Source organism: Ptychodera flava, chromosome 21 (assembly GCF_041260155.1).
Source record: "Ptychodera flava strain L36383 chromosome 21, AS_Pfla_20210202, whole genome shotgun sequence".
In the NCBI taxonomy this organism is placed as follows: Eukaryota; Metazoa; Hemichordata; class Enteropneusta; family Ptychoderidae; genus Ptychodera; species Ptychodera flava.
In genome coordinates, this window is record NC_091948.1 from 34,140,772 (window position 1) to 34,168,759 (window position 27,988).

The 27,988-nt window shown below is 35.3% G+C and overlaps 1 long non-coding RNA gene, 1 other non-coding gene and 2 pseudogenes across 3 annotated transcripts; 3 read left to right on the forward strand and 1 right to left on the reverse strand.

Annotated features, from left to right (window-relative positions):
- Positions 1-289: 289 nt before the first annotated feature.
- Positions 290-27,987, reverse strand: LOC139122077 (uncharacterized). 2 transcript variants are annotated; one of them, XR_011549389.1, is made up of 6 exons: positions 27,925-27,987; positions 25,615-26,156; positions 22,332-22,916; positions 19,776-19,873; positions 18,671-18,771; positions 290-1,242 (listed from the first exon to the last, which is right to left on the reverse strand). It is a non-coding gene; the product is annotated as an uncharacterized lncRNA (long non-coding RNA). The 2 variants fall into 2 exon arrangements; XR_011549388.1 differs by lacking the exon at positions 290-1,242 and having other exon boundaries at positions 12,385-18,771.
- LOC139122263 (U2 spliceosomal RNA) lies at positions 8,651-8,843 on the forward strand. Its single transcript, XR_011549424.1, has one exon. It is a non-coding gene; the product is annotated as a U2 spliceosomal RNA (small nuclear RNA).
- LOC139122259 (U2 spliceosomal RNA) lies at positions 14,859-15,062 on the forward strand (annotated as a pseudogene).
- Positions 16,193-16,372, forward strand: LOC139122264 (U2 spliceosomal RNA; annotated as a pseudogene).
- Position 27,988: the final 1 nt, after the last annotated feature.

A 27,988-nucleotide genomic window follows, 5' to 3' on the forward strand; every position in this document is an offset into this window, starting at 1 on the left:
GATGGATCTAGAAGATTGATGAGGTAGAATTATTTTTTTACCTGATCCTTTGTACATTATTTTTTTCCCACCTTTTCTTTACGTTAAGCCTTCTCTGGCTGATTATTTTAGGACATTTGCTTATAAAGGTATGTAGAATCTACTTGTCCCATTGCTATAGAAGTTGACATGCATGTTCCTAAAGTTGACTTCCAGTACCTAAGTTGCGGACCTTATTTGCTTTTGTTATTCTTGTTTTTTTTGGTTTAAATATTTTTTGAATCGACCAATTCAAACCGAATGTGAGCACACCAGTCCTTGACGGTATTTTTAACTTAACTTCCATTGGAATTTTCTAGATGTATCACAAGTACTTCTGCTGGGCATTTGATAAAGTCTTTCTGAATTAAATTATCATTGCCTTAAAACATGATTAAAGTAAGGGGGTTGACAGAACTGCATGTGTGCAACTTTCTTGTTTACAAACAATGTAGTTCATGCATGATATCTGGATGCATCAAGTCAACATATCTGCAACATTTAAATTTTATTCATAGTTAACAAACATGTCATCAGTCGCCAATGTACAGTGGGGTCACTGGCAACCTTTGAGCAGATCTTCCGATGACCCCCTCCCTTTAAAGTGAAACAGTCAGAGATGAACTTACACACCATTGTTGCATGTAATATGGGCAGTCGCTTCGTGCCTTTCTTCAAAATTTGGCATTTTTCAGAGTGAGCACAACATTCAAAATATTATTTATAGAAAAGACATAAACTGACATATTGTAGAAAACGCACGTACAACATTGAAAAAGTGGGTGTAAAATGTCACCTGCAGAAGAGATTGATGTGGTGCGTGGTCAATGACTCAAAGTATCTCCAGCTTGTTAGAATTATCAATGCAGTGCTAAATTTCTGTGGGGATCGAATTTTTACTATACAAACATGTACAATTCAATACTTTATTGAATAAGTGAAAAACCACTTTCTAAGAGGTCAGGCAGCTGTATCATTCTTATGTTGCACTGGCATACTTATGTTAGGCTTCATTTTCGACAATTATTCAGTAGTGTAGTGTTCTGCCAGCCTAAATCAAAGTCAAGCACTTCTGAAGCTGTGCTTTTGGCTTTTGGAATGATAGGATACTATCTCAGGCTTTCAGTCTGCTACGTTGCCGTTCACCAAATGAAAATATCTTTAAGGAACATCTTTCCACCATGATGGCATATCACGCCAGGTCACTGCTTACTCCGACTGCTTCTGGAATGCATGCAATACACAAACCACCGATGTGAACGCAATTGATTTTCTAAGTTACTATATTTTTTAGCAGTTTAATATTGTTTTGTTTAACATATGTGGTGAATAAAGAAGTCAAATGATAATTGTGTTGCAAGACAGATGCCGTCCTCAGGTGAAGTTTAATTGGTACATCCTGAATTCAAGAGGCAGAGACTCATGAGGTTAAAATTGAAGTACCGGGGGTACTTCCTTCCAAAGTTATAGTTGTATTTTCACATAGAATATCTTTGCAAGATATCAAAAAATTGATACAAAATGTTGCCTGGTGATTGAGAAAGTTTGGCTAAAGGGAAAAATGAAAACAAGACAAAAATAATCAAATCCACTTAAGTTTTTTAATTTCACATTTCAATTTATGAAAAAAACAAACAGTAGTGACTGTAAGAAAGGCACACACATTACTTCAAATATTGCAAAAAATGGACAAAGAAATTCAAAATTGTACACAAGTATCACATGAAATAGGGCTGAATTAGAACAGTCTTTAACAACAAAGTGAAGTACTTGAAGCCTGGAGTGGACAGGAAATATAAACATGTTTTAAACGACACTTTTATCCCAGTTAATCAGAATTGATGTGAAGTGTAACATACCAAGGATGAAAGCTGAAGGACAAAAGTTTTCAGATAAGAACATTCTGAGAAAAAGTTGAAAAGGTGCCCCATAAAACTACACCTGGAAATTTCAAAATTATTCCAATCATGCTACAGGAATTAAAGCATCTGTAGCTATAGGATGAGTTGCCATGACTACCATGTTGATGGGTACAGTAACCACCGTCAGATTATCTATTAACACAAATCTATAGAAGACAGTAGATAAGGCTGTATATAGAAACAGCAATGTATTCTGAAAAGGTGATAGAATTGCTGTGCAAAGAAGTTTGAAGACATAAGCCTTATTCATTGCATGCCAGTAAGAATGCAGATGAAAGATAACACAAAGCCATGATGGTGTCAACATGCATTCACCATACAGTGTCCATGCAACAAGGCGCAATCCAATTCTAATACTTTCAAACATAATGATGTCACAACAAACCCCAAAGTCCAAATCATTCAAGTTAATAGGTTGCATATAAAAATGACAATTTCTGAAAGGACAATCTTAAACCATGTACATAAGAGAAATACGTGGTGGTAGCAGCTGTGTCCGGAATGGGTAGGTGTTGTTAGTCCTGCTACAATGCTGCAACCATCAAGAATGGTCCAAAAGTGTCAAAATCAAAAGTAATCCAGTGAAGCTACTGAATCACTTTATTAGTCAAAGTTTGGAATGTTGTCACATATCATTTGTGTAACAGATATGTTGTTACTTTATGGCTCCATCTCTACCATATCCTCCATAGGAGGAGGAATGTACATAGTAGTGTGTGCCAATGGCAGTGGTACACAGGAAGAAAGGAAAAGTTAGAATTTCTGTGAAGAAATGAAAGGAGCTCTATTTGCTGTGTACCATATTAATACAGGTCCCTGCAAGGGAGTCCACCTACCAGAAAATTTCTCTAGGCCAACAAAACAACTCAGGATTCATTCATTAAAGCTTTGTATGTTCTCTTTAAAGACAACATGATTTGTCAACACCTGTAATTTCTTTATTATAACAATGAAAGATAAGCAGCTAGCCCAATACACAGTACTAAGGGCCTGGACTGGCTGCAGAGTTAAAGCATGACAGGATACGGAGCAGCGGATACAGAAGAAGAAATGAGATCATGACAAGCTTGAAGTGATGGAACCTGAGGAGAAAGGACAAGATGGACAATAAACAACTGAGAAAACTCCTACAATATATGTCTAGGATATGGCCTAAACATGCAATAGAAATGACAAAGAAGAAATTCAGCAATACTTATCAATGAGAGACAAGCTTTCATTGTACAATGATGGAAAACTCATCCAGTAGGACAGAATTGTCATAACAACCACGATAAGAGAAGAGATCTATCCTTATGAAAATTCAAGAGGAACATAAAGTTGTGACAAACTGCCCTGAACAAGCATTCCACGCAATGTTGGGTGGCCATGCATCACCAGCAATATCAAATGGAAGATAGACCGGCCAACATGATAGAGTTGATGATGGCAATGCCATCACCAGAGAGACCATGGCAGAAGAAAACATCTCAATAACAAGACTCCCCGTCACAGACTACTGCAGCAAGAGACATGCATGTCCAGTGGCACCGGTTCTTCAGTAATTAGAATGTGGCAAAACCTATTTGCCAGACGGGAAATCCAAGAAGAAATATTCGTTTGAGATGGGCAACAGTTTACATCAGCAGATATCCAAGATTTCAGCAACATGTATGGATTTCAATGCACCAGTCAACATCTAGTACGTTACCCACAATCCAATGGTGAGACAAGAAGTGGAGCCAACTGAAATCTAGTCAACATTACCCATAATCCAATGGGGTGACAAAAGTGGAGTAAACATAGCTTAGAAAATCCTTAAGCATGATGACATATTTCATTCATTAATAAGCTATATGTACCATGTAACTACAATAGCAGCAACACGCAGGAGTCCACATCAAATGATGATGGGATATGCCAACTCTGTAAATATCCTGCTTATAATAGCAGTTAAAGTCAAGCCTATGAGATCCTAGCTTGGAAGTGGTCAGAGCTGCAAAGCAAAGCCTGCAGTAACTGTTAGGGTAGAAATTATCATACACAGACAGTGAAGATTTGAAGCCCACTATAAAGTACAATTATTTTGTAAAATATACAAAAGGTAATCCCATTGGACTAGAGCTTGAAGCACTATACGCTTAACCACGGCAGTCCATTTCACAAAGCCTGTGAAGCCATGAACACAGGCCATTTTTAATGTAACATAATGAAAAGACAAGCATTGTTGGATTCACGGTACACATCAGTCTGCAACTTGGTGGCATGGTTGTTTATGTTGACAATAGCATTTTTCCTCTACCTTCTTTACACATTGAAGAAATAATGTTGACCATCCTGCAATTCTTGCAATTGGTTCCATCAATGCTGTAGTTCCTAGCTGTTTTCAGCTGTGCAGCAATCTCCCAGGTCAGACACGCATGCACTTTTCAGTTAAGCAGTTAAGCAGTCCCAGGCTCTGTGCAGTCAGAGAACACGTCTGTATACATATGGTGAGCACCTGGTCTGTAGTAACAGTAAATGACCATCCTAATCTGCATAACATCTTGAAAGACATCCTGTGACGTATCATGAAGCTCTAAACCAAGCATACAAAACTGAATATGGGGCATTGTAACAATACTGGTATGAACAAGAATTCAAACAAAGGCAATTGGAGCCAAAAGTCTGCCAGAGGTGTTACCAGGAGACAATGTCCAAATGAAACTGGATGGAGAAAATGGTTAGAAGGTGGGCACTTAGTCTGAGAACAAACCAAAGACTCCTATAAAGTAAAGGCTAGAAAAGACAGAAGTGACAACACTGCATCTACCAATATTTGACAGCAATGAGTCAACAGATGCAATTACAGCAATCAACAGAGAGAAGCCAATGCCAAAAGTGGAACAACAACCAGCACTTGAAAATATCTCACAGCCAATGCCATAAGCTCAGGCTGCAGCAAATGCGAACAGAAATTATAACCAGGAATTCTAATTAAATTTTGATATTTGTTATCTTTTCATCAGAAGTTGATCCCATCAATTACCCCTGACTTGAAATAATTCACTTTGTTCTGTTAGACATGATGATGACATAATCTTTATTGACTTCTAGAATCATCACCATTAGACCTTGGAAGGGTGTGGTCAATAGCAAATAAACAAATTTGCAAAGCAGTGAAAAAGTTCAAAAGATGCATGAGTGCTAAAAATTTTTAAGCAATGCTATGTTTTAGAAAACACTCAAATGTTTACTAAAAGATAATTTGAAAAAGAGAGAATTTAGGTTAAAACAGTGTCGATACAACTGTGCCATATTTTTAAAAAGTCTGTGAATATAAGCCGAAAAAACTGAATTTTTGAATAAGAAAGTATGCATACCATGTAATTAATATTTCGTTTTGAAAAAAAATGAGTTGCCTTTCTGCACCCCTTCCCCCATGACCTAATGGTCCTTTACAACTTGGTTCTGAGTTGACATTCCTTGTACCGGTAGTTCTACTCAGTCAGAATTGTAAATTTGGATTATCTACTTAGCAAAACCCTTACCTTCAAAATAATCCCCGTGGTCATACGTGAGCATGGTGGGATGGAAAGACAGCCTCCACAAAACAGCAGTTCCATCTGCCCCGTGACGTCACAGCAACACTTCTCCACTATGTGGCCCAGCCATACTATCCAATGAATTCCAGCAGAATACCTAATAGTAGTGGGACTCTACTCCCTCCCTGCAATGACTTTGCCAACCCCCTCAAAGCCTCCCTTCCTGCAATGACTTTGCCAACCCCCTCAAAGCCAAGTGGACCCAAGGTCCAGATGTCCAACTCTTCACGGATGTCCCAGGCACCATGGGCCACAATAGGTGCCACTCTAGAGGATGATTTATCACCATGGTCACTAAACCTGATAAAGTGTCCATCTCATTGCCAATTGATTATTGATCTGATTGTACATTTGCTTTCCAGTGAGAAAATATGACTGAATTGTAAAAGTAAACAACTATTTAACTGTCACAACAGATTATGTGACTTAATTAACAAGTCATCATAAATGAAACATTCCCCACTGTATTGTTTAATGAAATATAACTTAATCATAAAAGTAAACAATTATTTAACTATCACCACAGATTGAGTAGGTGACTTAATTAACAAGTCAACATAAATGACATAGTCCCCACGGTATTGTTTAATTAAGAGTAACTGAATTGTAAAAGTAAAAAATTATTTAATTGTCACAACAGATTGAGTACATGACTTAACAAGTCATCATAAATGACACAGTCCCAACTGTATTGTTTAATCAAATATAACTTAATTGTAAAAGTAACAATTATTTAACTGAAACATTAGATGGAGTACATGACTTAATTAACATATCATCATAAATGACACCGTCCCCACTGTATTGTTTAATCAAATATAACTTAATTGTAAAAGTAACAATTATTTAACTGAAACATTAGATGGAGTACATGACTTAATTAACATATCATCATAAATGACACCGTCCCCACTGTATTGTTTAATTAAATATAACGTAAAAGTCACCATTGATTTAACTGTCACCACAGATTGAGTACATGACTTCATTAATAAGTTATTATAAATGACATAGTCACCATTTCTTATTGAAATTTTACATTACTGGATAGTAATTGTCAACACTGATTTAACTGACACACCAGAATGATTGAATACAGCTGAATTTCAGGAAGAGGTCATTTTCATATTGCCAACAGTATACCTCTAGCCCTGGAAGCTAGGACAGGTGGAAAAGCACATTTAGCACCTTTAAATGAGCTTGCATGCATAATGACACTGTGGAATACTGTGCTGTTCAGTACTACATCAGTAAACTTTTGTTTAGAAGTCTTTTGATCTTTGGCGACAGTCATTTCTGTTTATGTTGGTGTCTACATGCAGTGTGGTTATCAGCACAGCCATGGAAAATCTCGTACCATAATACTATATCAGCCATTTTATCTCACGTGTGTAAACACGTGGGCTATTGTCATAGCGATGTCTGTCTGTCTGTCCGTGTGTGTTAGTGTGTGTGTGTTAGTGTGTGTGTGTGTGTGTGTGTCTGTCTGTCTGTCTACACGATAACTCAAAAACGCCTGAACGGATTCAAGTTTGATTTGGTACACAGTTACCATTTGCTACTTGCAAGAACTGATTAGATTTTGGTTAGTGTGGCTTGCATATTAATGAAGTTATGCAATATCGTTTTTTTCCGTACAATGGTTTCCCTATGGAGACGGTAATGACAGTGTTGACATATATCAAGAAATACTGCACAAAATTTCATGAAACTTTTCACAGATGACAATCTAAGAACATTATGATGATACTGTGAGTGTCATGTCAATTATCTTCTCATTTGCATATTTAATGAACTTTTGTTATTAGTGAGATAACTCTGAAATTCCTGCACCAAACTTGATGATACTTGCAACAAATATTGATCTGATATATATCTAATTATACTTCGAAGCATTAAGCAATGTCAAGTTTATAAATAGCTCATTTGCATATTTTATGAAGGTTTGTAATTAGTCATATAACTCCGATATAACTTCACCAAATGTGATGAAATCTGCTGCAGATACTGATCCGACTGATATCTAACTGTAGTTTAAAGCATTTAGTAGTTTTAAATTAATTAAGGGTTCATTTACATATTTAATGAACATTGTAATTAGGTATATAACTCTGAATTTACGGCACCCAAGTCAGTGAAATTGGGTACATATATTGTTTTGATAAATATCTAATTGTACTGAGAAGCATTTGGCAGTGTCAAGTTAACAAATAGGTCATTTGCATATTTTATGAAGTTTAGTAATTAGTGATATAACTCCAAAATAACTGCACAAAATGTGATAAAATCTGCTGCAGATACTGATCCGACAGATATCTAATTGTGGTGTAGAGCATTTAGTTGTGTGAAGTCAATTAAGGGTTCATTTGCATATTTAATGAACTTTGTAATTAGTGATATTACTCCAAAATTAAAGCATTAAATTTGATGAAACATGCTACAGATGTTGATCTGATAAATATCCAATTGTACTGAGAAGCATTGAGCGGTGTTAAGCTAATAATTAGCTCATTTGCATATTCCATGAAGTCTTATAATTAGTCATATATCTCCGAAATAACTGCATCAAATGTGATGAAACTGCTGCACATACTGATACGACATATATCTTACTGTGTTGTAAAGCATTTAGTGGTATAAAGTTAATTAAGGGTCATTTGCATATTAAATAAACTTGTAATTAGGTATATAACTCTGAAATTTCGGCACTAAAATTTTGTGAAACGTGCTACAGATATTGATTTGATTAATTGTGCTATGAATCATTGAACAATGTCAAGTTAATGTAGGGTTTATTTGCATATTTAATGAACTTTGTAATAAGTGACATCACTCTAAAATTACAGCATTAAATTAAATAAAACGTGCTACTAATGTTGATCTGATGGATATCTAATTGTCCCACAAAGCATTGAGCAATTTACAGCTCATTCGCATATTAAATAAAGTTTTGTAATTAGTGATTAAACTCTGAGAGTACTGTGCGAAGTTTTAAACAAACGTGCTACATATAGAGATTACATATATCTCATTGTTCTGTGAAGCGTACTACTATTAATGAACCTGTTGTAAAGCACGTGAGCATATTCAGTTCATATCTGTTGTAATGTATAATGAATGAACTATCTTGATCATATTTTAGTGGGACTTTTTTCTCAGCCTTTTGGGTAAGATCAAGTGTAGTATCTGTTCTTATCAGCTTAATATCTGATACGCTGCTCACCAAGCACCTTGATATTAAACTGATTTTTGGAATTGTGTCATGGAGTAGGGGCTTGCTCTGTCCTGGCGATGCATCGACCCTGTATTGCAGTATTGCAGTTATTCTAGTGGAACAAATAATTTTCACTTGAATCCTCCTCAGATGAGCAATTTTTGGAGAAAAAGGAAACCAAGACGATGATTCTATATTTTTCTTCAACAGGCAATGTATGTCGTGTCTTTCAGCTATTAATAGTCAGTCATCATTCTCGCGAGATTGCCCATGTGATATGTATGCTGAAGTCAAAATATTATGTCACAAGACTAAGGTCATTACGAACTTCTGAGAAATTAGCACTAGCTGCTATGAATGTGGAAGTACACGCACTTTTAAATGGCAATCAAGATAGAAGCTAGAGTTGACAAATGACTAAAAAGAACCATTATTTTATCACGTGTGTAAACACGTGAGCTATTGTCATAGCGATGTCTGTCTGTCTGTCCGTGTGTGTGTGTGTGTGTTAGTGTGTGTGTGTGTGTGTGTGTGTGTCTGTCTGTCTGTTTACACGATAACTAAAAATCGCCTGAACGGATTCAAGTCAGATTTGGTACACAGGTACCATGTGCTACTTGCAAGAACTGATTAGATTTGGTTAGTGTGGCTTGCATATTAATGAAGTTATGCAATATCGTTTTTTTCCGTACAATGGTTTCCCTATGGAGACGGTAATGACAGTGTAGACATATATCAAGAAATACTGCACACAATTTCATGAAACTTTTCACAGATGACAATCTAAGAACATTATGATGATACTGTGAGTGTCATGTCAATTATCTTCTCATTTGCATATTTAATGAACTTTTGTTATTAGTGAGATAACTCTGAAATTCTTGCACCAAACTTGATGATACTTGCAACAAATATTGATCTGATATATATCTAATTATACTTAGAAGCATTAGGCAATGTCAAGTTAATAAATAGCTCATTTGCATATTTTATGAAGGTTTGTAATTAGTCATATAACTCCGATATAACTTCACCAAATGTGATGAAATCTGCTGCAAATACTGATCCGACTGATATCTAACTGTAGTGTAAAGCATTTAGCAGTGTGAAATTAATTAAGGGTTCATTTGCATATTTAATGAACTTTTGAATTAGGTATATAACTCTGAAATTACGGCACCCAAGTCAGTGAAATTGGGTACAGATATTGTTTTGATAAATATCTAATTGTACTGAAAAGCATTTGGCAGTGTCAAGTTAACAAATAGGTCATTTGCATATTTTATGAAGTTTAGTAATTAGTGATATAACTCCAAAATAACTGCACCAAATGTGATGAAATCTGCTGCAGATACTGATCCGACAGATATCTAATTGTGGTGTAGAGCAATTAGTTGTGTGAAGTTAATTAAGGGTTCATTTGCATATTTAATAAACTTTGTAATTAGTGATATTACTCCAAAATTACAGCGTTAAATTTGATGAAACTTGCTACAGATGTTGATCTGATAAATATCTAGTTGTACTGAGAAGCATTGAGCAGTGTCAAATTAATAATTAGCTCATTTGCATATTTCATGAAGTCTTAGTCATGTAACTCCGAAATAACTGCATCAAAAATGTGATGACAGCTGCTGCAAATACTGATACGACAGATATCTAACTCTGTTGTAAAGCATTATGTAGTGTAAAGTTAATTAAGGGTTCATTTGCATATTAATAAACTTTGTAATTAGGTATATAACTCTGAAATTTCAGCACCAAAATTTTGTGAAACGTGCTACAGATATTGATTTGATAAATATTTAATTGTGCTATGAATCATTGAACAGTGTCAAGTTAATTTAGGGTTTATTTGCATATTTAATGAACTTTGTAATTAGTGACATTACTCTAAAATTACAGCATTAAATTAAATAAAACGTGCTACAAATGTTGATCTGATGGATATCTAATTGTCCCATCAAGCATTGAGCAGTGTCAAGTTAATGAACAGCTCATTTGCATATTAAATAAAGCTTTGTAATTAGTGATTAAACTCTGAGAGTACTGTGCGAAGTTGAAAAAACCTGCTACATATAGTGATAACATATATCTCATTGTTCTGTGAAGCGCACTACTATTAATGAACCTATTGTAAAACACGTGAGCATATTCAGTTCATATCTGGTTTTATTCTTGTTGTACCAATTTGTTGAGACAGATATTCCATTTTGTGTTTATGGAAAATTACGCATGATTTTCTTTCACCACTTGTTTTTAGCTCACGTGTGTAAACACGTGGGCTATTGTCATAGCGATGTCTGTCTGTCTGTCCGTGTGTGTGTGTGTGTGTGTTAGTGTGTGTGTGTGTGTGTGTCTGTCTGTCTGTTTACACGATAACTCAAAAACGCACGAACAGATTCAAGTAAGATTTGGTACACAGGTACCATATGCTACTTGCAAGAACTGATTAGATTTTGGTTAGTGTGGCTTGCATATTAATGAAGTTATGCAATATTGTTTTTTTCCTTACAATGGTTTCCCTATGGAGACGGTAATGACAGTGTAGACATATATCAAGAAATACTGCACAAAATTTCATGAAACTTTTCACACATGACAATCTACGAACATTATGATGATACTCTGAGTGTCATGTCAATTATCTTCTCATTTGCATATTTAATGAACTTTTGTTATTAGTGAGATAACTCTGAAATTCCTGCACCAAACTTGATGATACTTGCAGCAAATATTGATCTGATATATATCTTATCATACTTAGAAGCATTAGGCAGTGTCAAGTTAATAAATAGCTCATTTGCATATTTTATGAAGTTTTGTAATTAGTCATATAACTCTAATATAATTTCACCAAATGAGATGAAATCTGCTTCAGATACTGATCCGATTTTTATCTAACTGTAGGTGTAAGCATTAGTAGTGTGAAATTAATTAAGGGTTCATTTGCATATTTAATGAACTTTGTAATTAGGTATATAACTCTGAAATTACGGCACCCAGGTCAGTGAAATTGAGTACAGATATTGTTTTGATAAATATCTAATTGTACTGAGAAGCATTTTGCAGTGTCAAGTTAACAAATAGGTCATTTGCATATTTTATGAAGTTTTGTAATTAGTGATAAACCTCCAAAATAACTGCACCAAATGTGATGAAATCTGCCACAGATACTGATCCGACAGATATCTAATTGTGGTGTAGAGCATTGAGTTGCGTTAAGTTAATTAAGGGTTCATTTGCATATTTAATGAACTTTGTAATTAGTGATATAACTCCAAAATTACAGCGTTAAATTTGATGAAACTTGCTACAGATGTTGATCTGATGAATATCCAATTGTACTAAGGAGCATTGAGCAGTGTCAAGTTAATAATTAGCTCATTTGCATATTTCATGAATTTTTATAATTAGTCATATAAATCCGAAAAACTGCATCAAATGTGATGAAACTACTGCACATACTGATACGACAGATATCTAACTGTGTTGTAAAGCATTTAGTACTGTAAAGTTAATTAAGGGTTCATTTGCATATTTAATAAACTTTGTAATTAGGTATATAACTCCAAAATTACAGCGTTAAATTTGATGAAACTTGCTACAGATGTTGATTTGATAAATATTTAATTGTGGTATGAATCATTGAACAGTGTCAAGTAAATTTAGGGTTTATTTGCATATTTAATGAACTTTGTAATTAGTGACATTACTCTAAAATTACAGCATTAAATTAAATAAAACGTGCTACAAATGTTGATCTGGTGGATATCTAATTGTTCCATAAAGCATTGAGCAGTGTCAAGTTAATTGCATATTAAATAAAGTTTTGTAATTAGTGATTAAACTCTGAGAGTACCGTGCGAAGTTGAAAAACCTGCTACATACAGTGATAACATATATCTCATTGTTCTGTGAAGCGTACAACTATTATTGAACCTGTTGTAAAACACGTGAGCATATTCAGTTCATATCTGGTTCAATTTGCATTGGTAAAAGTGACAAATGGGCAGTGCTAACACAGTGTAAAAGGGCATGTTTATATTTTCAGTTTGCACGACAAAATTCTGTCAAATACAGAAGTTCATTCCCATTCTTATGGTGCGCCCGCTTGATCATTAGTAGTAAAGGGGATGAGTTTAGGTGTGAATGTGTCATGTCCAGTACGTGGCAATGAGTTTATCATAATTCACAGCACCTGAGCTGTGGTAAGTATTTCTCAAAATGTTTTACAAATAGATGTGAAATTTTTTGAGTCCTCGGGTGCTTGTCAACTTGAGACATTTTATTGTCTGATACTTAAACAATATGAACATGACAGAATTACAGTCACAAATGTGGACAAGCTATTGTTGAATATTTGAGGAGTGCATATCATGGATTACATTATATGCTTCAGGGCACAGATGGCTTGATGGTAGTAGATGGACATGAACTCTGACAACACCAAAAGTTGGTAGTTTACAATGATGCCGTTTCCTTTCATCAAAATAAATATTATGGATACGTGAAAAAAAGTTGGCCAGAAACTACAGCATTTTGTTTGGTAAGTGAACTGGCTACTTATTCCATTGTGATTAAATATGTAATATCTCTATATGCCACAGCCGAGTCGAAATTTGATTTTAAACTAGACCAAGGCAAGAAAGTGACAAGTACTAATGCTGATAATTACAGGCCTGTTACATTTAACTTCATCTGTACAAATTGTGGGGCACTTCAGTGTATAGCTTTCACGTGTGGGTACAATCCAGACTGGAATAACTGTGTTGAAAATAGCTGAAGTCACCCTTCCCTTTGCTTTTGTTGGAGAAGAATAAAAATCAGACAGATACTAACTGAACTGAGTGTGGTTGACAAACAATGTCAGGGAAAACTATTTGTCCTAGGATAAAAATTGATATGAAGCAAAGTCTGTTGTGCACATCTGGAAGTTTAAACGAAGCACTGCAAAATTTACATTTTTGAAAGGAAAGACTGTTTGTAAATTCTTGCCAAAAATCATGCCTCTTCACAACTATAGTTGTATCAAATGAAAAATATGTGCCTAATTTCAAGTTTGCAAAATGTCTAATAATTATGGCCAGTTTTAACACACTGTACCTTGTCATTTCATGGAAATTATAGCTTCTGTAATTATAACTTTTTGATGTTTAAAGGCACATCCACATAATGTGCAGAGTTCGACAAGTTTGCTTTTGTATGCCCAAAGCAAAATAAATTGTACCATTACAGCTGTATTTCAGAAGTGCAGAAACAGAGATATCATAGAATTCTAAACATTCAAAGCAAATATGAAGTCATGTTGATTAACAATTAAGTGACCAAATCTAAGAAATTTTGCTACTTATTCCAAGCAGGAAATGAAAGAAAAACCTATTAGTTTATTGGCTGAGTGTACCAAACAATTGCAAGAGAGACATGTGACCTATAAAACAGAGGTCATCTATCTGTCAGGAATTATCCTGCTCACGCAACAATAACTGAAATGTACACACATTGTCTGTATTAAAGATTAATAAAAGCTTTTTTTCCTTGCACACTTAGCAATCTCATATGTACTTGTGTGAGCTACACTACTGACTAACTGGAACAGATAATGAAAAAGGTCTCTGTACAATAAACTTGAGGTCTCAGTACAATATACAGAGCAGAATAAATGGTTCTCATATTTCCTGAATTTATCTTCTGGGCAATTAAAAGTATGTGCCAGTTAATGTCATTAAGTCAGTAAGACAACATCTCCTAGTGCTTTAAAGCTGGATCCTTGACTTGTATTCAAATTAGGGTATGCAATACTTGTTACAATACAGACTGAAGTACCTGTAAATCATGTTCTACATGACTGAAAGTGTCCCCTTTGCTTTGCATTTGCCAGAGGAAGAATAAAAATCAGACAGATACACTCCTGAACTGATTTGCATGTTGACAGTGTCAGGGCAAACTGATATCTGTCCAAGGTTAAAAAAACTGGGATCTAATAAAGCAAAGTTTGAGGCGGCACAGTGCATCTGGAAGTTCTGTGAAATGCTCAGAAAGGAAAAGTAGACACTTTATGAGAATGTACAATGCTGACAAGTCATGACTACACAGGAAGTTGTTGTCTCAAAATTAAAACTGTTGCAGTTTCCAATGAGAATATATTTGCCAAGTTTGCACAGAAAATTGTCTCAAAATGAGAATATACCGTAGTGTAGTATCTGTTCTTATCAGCTTAATATGCTGCTCACTGAGCAGCACAATATCAAACTGATTTTTGGAATTGGGCCATGGAATATGGGCTTGCTCCGTCCTAGCCATGGATTGACCTGGTACTGCAGTATTGCAGTTATTTTACCATACCGGTACAAAACCGGCCCTTTCCCAAGACATTTGACATGCTTGTGTAAGCTATAGAGTGTTGTCCTTGTGCCATTAGAAAAATCTGTCAAGGCATGTCTTAGAAATGGCTCCAGGACATTGGCTAATATCACAAGAAAATGGCTGCCTAGCGGCCATATTGGCTAATATCACAAGAAAAATCAACATGCAAACAGTATGCTATTATCATGTTTAATGATTGTGTCAAGTTTGAAGTAATTTGGCTTGGCATGTTTGAGATTATCTGTGTTGATGGACGCATGAATGGACGGATGGATGGACACACACACGCATGGATGGATGCACTCAGGTATGGATGGAGTCCAATCTGCAGACTTTGTCTGTAGGGACTTAAATGATAGAAATTCAACAAGTGGTTGGGGAATTTATGATATATTAGCAAATGTGTTTGGGGACTCGACACCTCCTACTGAGAAAGCTTTTCATAACTCTCTCAAAAATGTGGTTATTGTGCAATTACACATACACAGATATAGACTATGCATCATGTTTAATGGTGATTTCCTGAATTTATCTGTTGGGCAATTAAATGTATGTGTTAGCTAATCATTAAGTCAGTAACACAACAACTAGTGCTTAAAGTAGGATGCTTGACTTGTATTCAAATTAGGGTATTCAATACTTCACAGAACTTGTTACAATTAATCCAGACTAAAGTACCTGTATTAACCATGTCCATAATACAGAAGGTTACCCTTTTGCTTTGCTTTTGTCAGAGGAAGAATAAAAATCAGACAGATATGCTCCTGAACTGATTTGCTGGTTGACAAACAGTGTCAGAGCAATCTGATATCTGTCCAAGGTTAAAAACTGAGATCTCACAAAGCAAAGTTTGAGATGTGACATCTGAAAGTTCTGTGAAATCCTAAGACAGGAAAAGTTTACACTTTTTTATGAAAATGTACAATGCTGACAAGTCATGACAGCACAGTAAGTTGTTGTCAAAAATTTAAAGGAACTTTACAGTTTCCAATGAGAACATAGTTGCCAAGTTTGCACAGGAAGTTGTTGTGGCTAAAAATTGTTGCCATCCCCAATGAGTACATATTTGCCAAGTTTGCACAGAAAACAGTTTAGCTGTCTCAAAATGTGTTCCTGTCTCCAATGAGAATACAGTGTAGTATCTGTTCTTATCAGTTTAATATGCTGCTCACTGAGCAGCACAATATTAAACTGATTTTAGGAATTGGGCCATGGAATATGGGCTTGCTCCGTCCTAGCCATGGATTGACCTGGTATTGCAGTATTACAGGTATTTTAGTGGGACTTTTTTCACAAGAAAGTGATAAATCCTTATGCTGATAAGTACAAGCCTGTTACATTAACCTCTGCCAATAAATCCCCATACAAAACCTGCCCTTTCCCAAGACATTTGACATATCTATGTAAGTTATAGAGTGTTAACCTTGAGCCATAAGAGAAATCTGTCAAGGCATGTCATAGAAATGGCTCTAGGACATGAAAAATATCCCAAGAAAATGGCTGCTTAGCAGCCATATTGGCGATAACACAAGTAAGAAAAATCAACATGCAAATTGTATGCTGTTATCATGGTAAGGCTTGTGCCAAGTTTGAAAGAATTTGGCCAGGTATGTTTGAGATATCTTTGTTGACGGACGCATGAACATAGGGGCGGATGGACAGACGCAAGCATGGATGGAGTCCAATCTATTAGCAAGACAGAGTTTGTCTGCAGGGACGTAAATGATAGAAATTGAACATCTGCTTGGGGAATTATGATATAGCAGATATGTTTGGAGACTGGACACCTCCCTCCTACTGAGAAAGCTTTTCAAATCTCTCAAATGCAGTGATAGACCATGCAGCATGTTTAATGGTGATTTCCTGAATTTATCTAATGGGCAATTAAATGTATGTGCCAGCTAATATCATTAAGTTAGTGACAATAACATTGGAAGTGGACCAGCTTTCATCAGGATTTGGTGATGGTAAGATTTTAAATACTTGTGATTTGGTATTATATTTAAAAAAATGTTTTGGACAGATTTTTGTGTAAGTTTAAACCCATATGTTATGATCACTCTGCCACTCAATGTTTTGATCAGGGCTAATACTGATGATAAAGTTGTGATGAAGCTGTTGTAGCTGCCCTTGCTGCTCCAGTTCTGAAGCTGTACATTTGGCCATAGTAGTGGTTGTGGATCATGGCAGGGCAAGACAGCTCTTCATGGAGATGCATCAGGGTTTGGTTCAACTGCAAAAGTTGGTGAATGGGTTGAGGGTCTTGTTGATAGTACACATAACTCTGATTGTACAGAGAGCTATCAGTGTCAGAAATTTGCATGACGTGCAGGCTACATGGAAAAGGATTAGCCTTCACATGTCATCTGTTACATATTCAGTTTTAATGAGATCAGTCTAGTCACTTGAATGGTTAATAACAGCACAGGCTCATGGAATTGGATAACAACTTCAGAGTTCATGGTGTGTAGTACAGCTCTTGATGATGCATTGATGTCCTTGTTAGCAGGCTTTAAGATGTAAGTATCCTGCTGATTCAGAAGTAGTCTGTAAGTTGACTGGTAGGTCAGTTGACAGGTGATCAATGTTCTGGTAGTTCAATGCAGTTCTGGGAGTCTGGTTGCTCAGTAAGAGTTCATGCTGTCAACAACGATTATCCAAATAAATGTTGCTATCACAGAGCACGGCATCAGAAATGTTATTGTTAAAGTCATGTCCTTGATTGTCAGGTGGACATTATCAAACAGTTAAACCTTTACCTGCCAAGTTCATATTCACCATCAAGTCAAGTGAGGTGGACATTATCGAACAGTTAAGCCTTTTACCTGCCAAGTTCATATTCACAATCAAGTCAAGTTGGTCAAAATGAGAACATGTCCCATATGGTGCATTTTAACAGACTACTGGTGCTATAACATACCAAGCCCAGTGGGTGAAAATACACAATGGCTTTGGCTCAATACCATTTTTACTGACTTGGCAGATGGGGAAGTGATACTGTAAGGCAGATCAAGGGTTAACCTTACTTGCCCATTTGATCAAGAAACAACAGGTGGCAGAGTGACAAATATCAAGATATACTTGATCTTAAGAATGTGTTACAGTGAGATGTGTTTTCGTTGCTGCAAAGAAAAATATTCATATTACAGCATACTGTTTTACATTTATTTACAAACCAATTGGCAACAAGATGGACACTTTCTGATAGAGTGACAAAAAATAAAACGTCTTGCCTGTATGTGAGAAACCATCCTCTAGGGTGGTACCCACTGCAGCACAGGTGCATGTGGCATCAGTGAAGAGTTGGAAATGAAGTCCCGGGGTCCAGTCGGCTTTGAGAAGTTTGGCAAAGTCATTGCAGGAAGGGAGGGAAAGTCACACCACCATTAGCCATCCAGTTGGAAGTCATCAAGTAGCATGGCGGACCAGAGCAGAGCCGCACTACTGGTCGTATCACGACACAAAGGAAAACAGTCTTGCAAAGGTGTGTTTCCAGCACGATACTCTGGCACAACCGTTTTGCCTAACAGTCCCATGTAAATAGTTTGTAGTGTCCAGTACAACAACAAGAAATGCCATCTCCTTACATAAATTGTTGTCTTAAAACTGTTCTTCAGATGTCTTCTTGGTGTCTTCCTCTTGGCTGTTTTCCTTCACTTCTGTTTTCCTAGTCCTCCATCTGACTGCACTGCACAAATAACAACAGAATAAGAGTTCAGTGAAGAATTATCTCGTAAATGTTTGTTTATTACAAAATGATTATTAAAATCATGTTTGCCCACTTTACAAGCAAGATATTATAATTTTTAATATTATTATGTGGCAAGTAAATGGATACCATATATTGAAATGACGTCAATAAATTCAATACATACAGACTGTAATCTACATTATCAATTTTGAAGAGATATTTGTTATCTTTTTTCTCAGGCCTTAAAGTTCAAATACAATAGGGTAAATTAAATTTGAATCATTGATGATACTGGATCAAAATATTTCCATCAAGTTCCCTAACATTTGATAAGTCCTTCATTCATTGAAAATCAACAGCCTGAGTATAAATGGATGTTTGTGTACACAAACACATTAACAACATACACATTTACAACATTAAGTCAATTATACAGTCCAAACTAGTAAGTAAGAATATTCATTGTAGTATTCATTGACAAAGTGTATTCAAGGAACAGTACTTGTAACTTTGAATGATGTATTCACTATTTCCATCTTGTACTCAGCTGCAAGTTCTGTGTTGCTGACAGCGGTTATAGTGAACCAAAGGTGATAAACAATCTGTACAGACTTGTACTGTCAAACTTTCTGGTCAATGTTTAAACCTGGCCATATCAAATAAAATTACTTCAGTATCACTGTTGCTGAGTACCTACTAATTATTTATCGACTTGGGAGCAAATCTACATATCCTTCAAGAGATATGTGTTAAGACTTTTTTTGTTTCAACAAGTTACAAAACCATATTTGTACAAATACAGTCATTTATACCACTTTGATTTAATAAGTTCAAGATGTCTGGGTTTTTTCTCTCAAGAGAGAATGACTGAGGGGCCGTCATAGTTGTCCAAATTGAGTAAAAAGTCACACATGTCTGCATGCCATTTGATATCGTCAAAAATCAAAGAGTATTTGCTGTGACATTGCCACTGGGAAAAAGTTGACAAATATGTAAAATACCTGGTTGAACTTTATCCTGGTTCTCCTGAACAGCATCTGTGGGAATTTTCTGCATCTCTTCATTTCTTCTCTTTCGCTCGGATGGTTGTACTTGGTTCCTGAAAAAAAAGGAAAAACGGCGTGAGAGTTGTACATGTATCAAAACTGTCAAACTATCAAGACAAAATTGAACAAGCGACCTAGCGGCCGATATAGCTCCGCTGTGTTTATGTAGAGAATAACTATTTTTGACACATGTTGATGAAGAAGGGTGGAAATCTTTGATAGCTCGATGCAGTGGCCAGAAAAAAGTGGCTAAAATAAGCTGCAAAAATACGCAATTGAAGATTTCATCATACTTTGAATGTATCACATAGGATCATCCCAAAGAGCATGTCAACCAAAGCTATCTGATGAGTAGTTTTGAGAATAAATTTTTGACCAAAAATGGCAACAATTGCCCCCAAAAGTAAAAATTGCAGATTTCATCATAATTTCAAAAGATCAAATTTAGTTCATTAGTACTTTTTTTGAAACGCATTTTTTGACCAAAAATAGGAAGAATTGCCCCAAAAATTCAAAATTGCAGATTTCATCATTATTTCAATAAATATCATTAAGTTCATCTATGGAAACCTGTATACCAAATTTCAAAGCTATCAGATGAGTAGTTTTGAATATACACATTTTTTGACCAAAAATGGCAAAAAATTGCCCCAAAAATACAAAATTACAGATTTCATCAGAAATTCAATATATATTACTTAGCTCATCTGTAGAAACCTGTATACCAAATTTCAAAGCTATCAGACCAGTACTTTTGAGAAACACATGTTTTGACCAAAAATGGCAAAAATTGCCCCAAAATTACAAAATTGCAGATTTCATCATAATTTCAATAATTATCTTTAGTTTATCTGTAGGAACCTGTACACCAAATTTCAAAGCTATCGGATGAGTAGTTTTGAAATACACATTTTTGACCAAAACTGGTAAAAATGCCCCAAAATTACAAAATTGTAGATTTCATCATAATTTCAATAACTATCATATAGTTAATCTGTAGGAACCTGTATACCAAATTTCAAAGCTATCGGATGAGTAGTTTTGGAAATACACATTTTTTGACCAAAAATGGCAAAAATTGCCCTTAAAATACAAAATTACAGATTTCATCAGAAATTCAATACATATTACTTAGTTCATCGATAGAAACCTGTATACCAAATTTCAAAACTATCAGACCAGTACTTTTTGAGAAATAAATTTTTTGACAAAAAATGGCAAAAATTGCCTTAAAAATGCAAATTTGCATATTTCTGCACAATTTGAACAAATCTGATATAGATCATCCCTAGGGACCTATGTACCAAATATCAAAGCTATCTGACTGGCAGTTTTGAAGAAGAAGATTTTTAAAGATTTTTTTACCAGAAATGACAAAAATTGCCTTAAAAATACAAATATGCAAATTTCGCCACGATTTGAAGAAATCTGACTGAAGTCACCCTAAGCAAACTGCATATCAAATTTCAAAGCAATCGGACAAGCGGTTTCAGAGAAGGAGATTTTTTTACCAAAAACACCAAAAAATGCCCCAAAAATACAAATATGCAAATTTCACCACGATTTGAACAAACTGAAGTGAGGTCACCTTAAGTGAACTGCATATAAAATTTCAAAGCAATTGGACTTGCGGTTTCAGAGGAGAAGGCAATTGTTGACGGACGACGACGGACGACGGACGACGGACGACGACGACGACGGACGACGACGGACGACGGAGGAAAATCAACCTATTTGATAAGCTCCGCGTCGCTGACAGCGGAGCTAATAAAATTTAACAAAATTATTTCAAATAGTTTGGAAATGGTTAATTTTACAAGGTCAAAGGCAGGAGAGTGATTAGTTATGAGCCCCCAAAATCAGAACCAAATCTCCAAAAATGTTCTAACGGAGGGGACATTTCCCCCTTGTAAGAGAAACCAGGAGAAAACATGGCATTTTGAAGACCTTGTTTTGAAATGTCATTGTTTCGGAAATATCAGATGAACGTACAACTGTCCAATGCTAGTAGATATAGCACTGCCTACAACAGACTTAGTGATACAGTGATCAGTGTACGTTCAATCATCACTTTGTAAACCAAATCAACAAATTAAGGGCCATGAGCTTAAAATAACAAACAGAATGCAGTTGTAGACAACAGTGTATTTCCAAACTAGATTAGGAAGTGACTGTAAATTGGTATTTGGCAGATAGGTGAAATTCTATCAACTTTTCAAAGGTTTTTAGACAGCAATCCTGATAAGTTTTGACAGAAAAACGGTAAACCAATGACACTAGTTTTTGCAATAAAAGGACCATTCATGTATTTTTTTGAATATATGTGACAGAGGAAATATACATGATCCTCGAAGAGAAGTACCGTCTAAGTTGGTTAATTCAAGCTTTCAAAGAGCAATGTATTGTCATAATCAAGGAAATCACAGTCAAAAGTTATATTGGCTACTATTAAATGAATGAACTTCCTAATCAATAAACATTCCTTTGAGGAAAAAGTTGACAAATATCTACCTTCTGAACAGCATCTGAGGGATTTTTCCACATCTAGTCATTCTTCTCCTCCAATGGAATGGTTGTACTTGGTTCCTGAAAAAAAGGGAATGGGAGTTATGCATACATCATAACAATTAAACTGTCAAAGAAAAAATGACGAAAATTTAACAAAATCATTACAAATGGTTAATTTTACAAGATCAAAAGACAGGAGAGTCTGTAACAATTACCAGAGGTTTTTCAAATGGTTAATTTTGGAAAGTCAGGTCAGTTAATTTTGTGTTAATTACCAAATGTTTTTCAAATTGACATTTTAAATTTAGGTAACAAAAGGCAGAAGAGTTTTGTAATACAGAAGTCACTGGCAACTTACAGCATTACAAACCAACAACATTATAGCCTTTTGCAAATTTGGTTTGTTGAAGTACAGGTACACAAAACATGAATTGATGCATAATGAGCCCAATTATCTTTGAAATCAATGGGCAGAAATGCATTATATAGAACACAAAGAAATAAGAAATACTCCCCAGCAGAAAGTCTTCCAGTAGTTTCTGTTCTTCTTTTGAAATTTCTTCATTACTCAATGGCGGCGGCTCCAAGCTGAGTGTCAAAATCCATAATAGGTTTTTGTTAATAGAATATTGAAGTACTGGTATATGGGGTCTTCATATGTTCTGTAAACACACTGACATCTCCAGTCTTTTCTGTAAAGTGCATGATCATGTGAATCCCCTATTTAAACGAAATCCCCCTTTTACCGTTTTCCTGCCAAGTTCATATTTCACCATTAGGTCAAGTTTGTTTAAACTAGTGAAGCATATATAATATGTACCACTTTATGCATTTTAACAAAAAAATGCACATATGAAGACTGCCCGGAAATCTCAGACTAAATCACAGTAAACATGATTTTCATGGACTAAAGCTGCTGAAACAGACCAAACCAAATGGATGGAAATACGTATGGTTTTAGCTATAATACCGCTTTTCACTGAGTTGGCTGATGGGTCAGTCATACTGTTTGGCAGGGAAAGGGTTAAAGTAAACATGGCCTATATCCCCCTCAAGTTTACAGTATTTGTTTTCAACAGCCTTCAAATGTACAGTATTATGTTACAATACACCATATGGAATATGTTTTGTTTCATTAATTTTAACCATCTTGACCTGATGGTGAAATATGGACTTGGCAGGAAAAGGGTTAAACATATTAGACATTAACGAGCTGGAAAAGAGCACGAAACTAGAGACTCTCGTTTAATTAGATATTTGATCAAGATGATAACCTTATGCATAATTTATTGTGGGCCAACTAAATCAGGATAAAATCTCCAAAAATTTCCAACAGAAGTGGACATTACCCCCTGGTCAGAGAAACAGAGGAAATGTTGCATTTTTGTAACTGTTCTTAAAAGTTGGTGATTAAGTAGTATCACATTAAAGTGTACCATTGTCCCATACTGGTGCATAGCATGACATTCAACACTGACTTCCTGATACAGTGATCATAAAAACAGTAGTGTACTTTCAACTATTACATTTTAATCAAAATCAAGGAGGTCACATGAACTTAAAATAATCTACACAATACAGTTCAAGTCTACAGTCGATTCCAAAAATGTATTAGCAAGAAAGTGAAAAATAGCACAATGACATTTTGCTCACATATGGTTAGATGTACGCGACAGGCCAGAGTGTGTGTGTGGACATGATTGTGTAGCTTGTACAGGCCTTAGTTAGTAATAATTACAACATGAAGTCCAATTGATAATATGTAATGCCTGTTTATCAAATACCAAGGCGAAGTATGGGATGGTTGGCAACTGTTACCACAGGTCAGAGGTCTTTGGTTTTTGTCTGTACAAATCATACCCAACATCTAAAATTCTGACTCTGACACAGTTAATGAGATTTTGAACAAGTTTACAGTTTTGCTGCTCATAACCATGTTCTTGGTAAATAACTTAATTTGAACAAATTCACATTTACAGTTGAGAATGCATCTACACACCAAATACATAGGTGAAATATGCGGTGGTTCTCAAGTTTTTGCAATTTGACCAGAGAAATCAACAATGAGACACTTGACAATACTTTTGGGCCAGAACAGCAAAATTCTCCCAAAAATACAATAACGCAGGTTTCGTCACAAGTTAAGCAAAACTGAGCTTATCCCTAAGAACCTTCAATATTGAATTTCAAAACAACTGACAGAACATATTTTATGTGCAGTTGAGCTGTAGGGCACCTAACACTTTTGATAAATTTGAAGATCCTATTCTCCTAAAGTGGTTCTAGTAAGTTATTTTTTTACCAAAAAAGGGAAAATGCCAAAAAATACAAATATGTGAATTTCATCACAATTTGAACAAACTAAAATAAGTTTACCCTTTTTGTGGGAACAGGCATATCAATTTTCAAAGCTATCAGACAGGAAAAGAGAAGGTTTTTTGACCAAAAACGAAAACTTGCCCCAAAAACACAAATATAAAATTTCACAACATATTGAAGAAATCAGACAGAGGTCAACCCTAGGGTCATAAATACTAAGTTTTAGAGTATTTCCAAGTTTTGGAGCAGAAGATTATTTTACCAAAAAAGGGACTAATTACTCAAGAAATACAAAATGAAAATTTCACTGCAACACCTCAAGGAACCTGCATACCAAGTTTAAACCAAATCTTGCTTGTGGTTACATAGTTTTAGCAATTTGCAGGCTTTTGCTTTTGTTACATTATTTGCATATTTTTAACACTGACAGGTTCATTTGAATAAATCAACAATTCCACCCCTTGGTGCACTTGTATACTAAATACTAAGTTGGTAGATGCTGCCGTTCTTTAGTTTTTGATATGGACTGACATGCATATATACATATAGACATAAAGACACCACCAACTAACTGTCTTTGGTATTTTTACTTATATCAAATAAGAACTATTAAAAGTGTGGGGAGACAGGTGCAATTTTGTCAAAGTTTCAAATGGTTTTGTGAACAGCTACTCTGAATAGTTTGGTCAAAAGTAGGTGAACTAATGATATAAGTCTGTCATAAAAAAGGCCAGTAACCTTTTTGAATGTATCTAACAGAGTAAAAGTAGAATTATCCTCAAAGAGAACTACATGTACCATCTATGTTGGTTATTTCAAGCTTGCAAAAAGTACAATATAAATGTAGCGCCTGCATACTCTCATCATTGATGAACATTATTGTCAAACTTAGAAAGAATCTCAGTTTTCAATGAATTAAAATACCAAACATTTCCTGAAGGATAAAGTTGACAAATATGTAAAATACCTGGTTGAACTTTATCCTGGTTCTCCTGAACAGCATCTGTGGGAATTTTCTGCATCTCTTCATTTCTTCTCCTTCACTGGGATGGTTGTACTTGGTGCCTGAAAAAAAGGCAAAACAGCTTGGAGTTACGGTATATACATTAAATTGATTAAACTATCGAAGCAAGATTGACTGAAATTAAATAAAACTATTGCATATAGATTTTAAAATAGTTAATTCTTGGGAGGTCAAAAGCAACAATTTTGTAACAATCATCAAAAGTTTAGGGGACAAAAGGCAGTAGAGTGTTGTAATACAGAAGTCACTGGCAACTTCCAGCATTACAAAACAACTACATTATAGCCTTAGAAATTTTGTGTGTTGAAGTACACAAAACATGAATTGATGCATAATGAGCCAAATGTCTTTTAAAATTAATGGGCACAAAAGAATTTCATAGAATACGTAGAAATAGAAAAAAAAGATACTCCCCAGCAGAAAGTCTTCCAATACTTTCAGTTCTTCTTTGATATCTCCTCATTACTCCATGGTGATGCTCCAAGCTGCAAGTCAACATCAGTAATTACTTTTAATGCATCATGTGTGTGTTTGTGGGATGTTGAAATATGCAGAGAATAGTCATTCTGATAAGAGTTTTGGTTTAGATTTTAAAACTTTTGTATGACTGAATTAACCCTTTTCCTGCCAGACAGTATCACTTCCCCATCAGCCAAGTCAGTAAAAAACGGTATTGAGCCAAAACATGACGTATTTTCACCCACTTGCCTTGGTCTGTTATACTTATAGCATCTTTAGTCCAAAAAAAATCAACAGCCTTCAAATGTACAGTATTATGTTAAAATATACCATACGGAATGTGTTGTTTTCATTAATTTTAACCATCTTGACCTGATGGACTTGGCAGGAAAAGGGTTAACATCCTGTGGAAGTTGAAACTGACTTTGAAAGCTATTCAACAAGCATTAATAGAATTGACTTTTAACAATAAACTTGAATACCTTCTGTCTATAAATAGACCAGAAGCTAAAAACAAAGTAGACCCATAAAAATACAGATGCGACCATCAACTTGCAATTTGACTTGAATGTGATCCTGCCATATGTAGATTCATGCACAAGAAAATACAACTCTTGGACTCTTCAATCAATTATATTATGCAAATAAGCCACTGCTAGCCTTTTTCATTCTTTGTGGGCAGGAGCATTTCTTGTGAAGCCACTCTCCTTGTTCTTTGACTGAAGTTGCGTACATTAATTAAAATGGGGATAACAAAATGAGCGAGACTTAGTTTTCTAACAGTGATAGATAAATGGTGGTAAAGTATTGGGTACATGTATAAAGTGGACAATGTAAGGAAAATGGTCATGGCCAACAGTTTATAGCATAAATTTTGCAAAAGTTAAATGAGAAAATTACTTGAAGAGAGTGAGTTCATATGCATAATTTAGCATAGTCAAAAGAAATCAGACAGTTTGAAATCTGAAGGTTTAAAAATATTGCAGGCACACTTGACAACAATATGATTAGGGGGATCAATTGATACAGAGCACCTGACTTAACAGAACATGAAGGAAACAGAGCACTGATATTTGTTAACAAATATAATTTTAGAATGGACTCTGATGAAAAATGAGATAGTTGGAAAATTATAATCATCGGAACATATCTGAATGGAGTGAAGTTTAAGAAAGTGTGCAAAATACACAATGATTCCAACATGCTGATCTGATTGGAAGTGAAGAAGTACTCCAAAAAATGGTGTACAAGTACATACCGTATAGTGACAGTAAAGAGAGTATAGATCTCGGGGCTAGGCTATCTAATAGCTCAATACGACAAGGCCAGATAGCAGGAAATGTGAAGTTATGTAAACTATTACCCTATAACAACCTAAGTTGGTAATGCACAGTAATACTTTAACTATGAAATATCTTACAATCGTGACAACACTTGTTAAAACATAGACCCTCGAGAAATCATCTTCAGCATTATTGACAGCTGCAGTTAAGTTTTGTGTCGAGTCATTAAAGCATGCGGCAAACATACCAACATCAAATAAAAAATCAGCAAATCGACTCAAACCAGACCTATACCAATAACTTCACATTAACAGCTGCTATCAAACATCATGTAGCTTTTACCAAAATGAATTCCAAGGCGTAACTTTTCTACATATGATACTATATATATACCCTTGCTTGGTGCGTGATCGTGTGAAGAAGATGAGAAGAGTAACCGTATAATATGTCGCCATGTCAAACAGTTGTCTTACAATGAACAGCAATAGACTGTTTGGAAGCCCAAACTTACCTCTTCAGTGTTTTCCCAAAAGCAGGACTGCACCAAAAGTTACTGGAATTATACACGTTTCGAA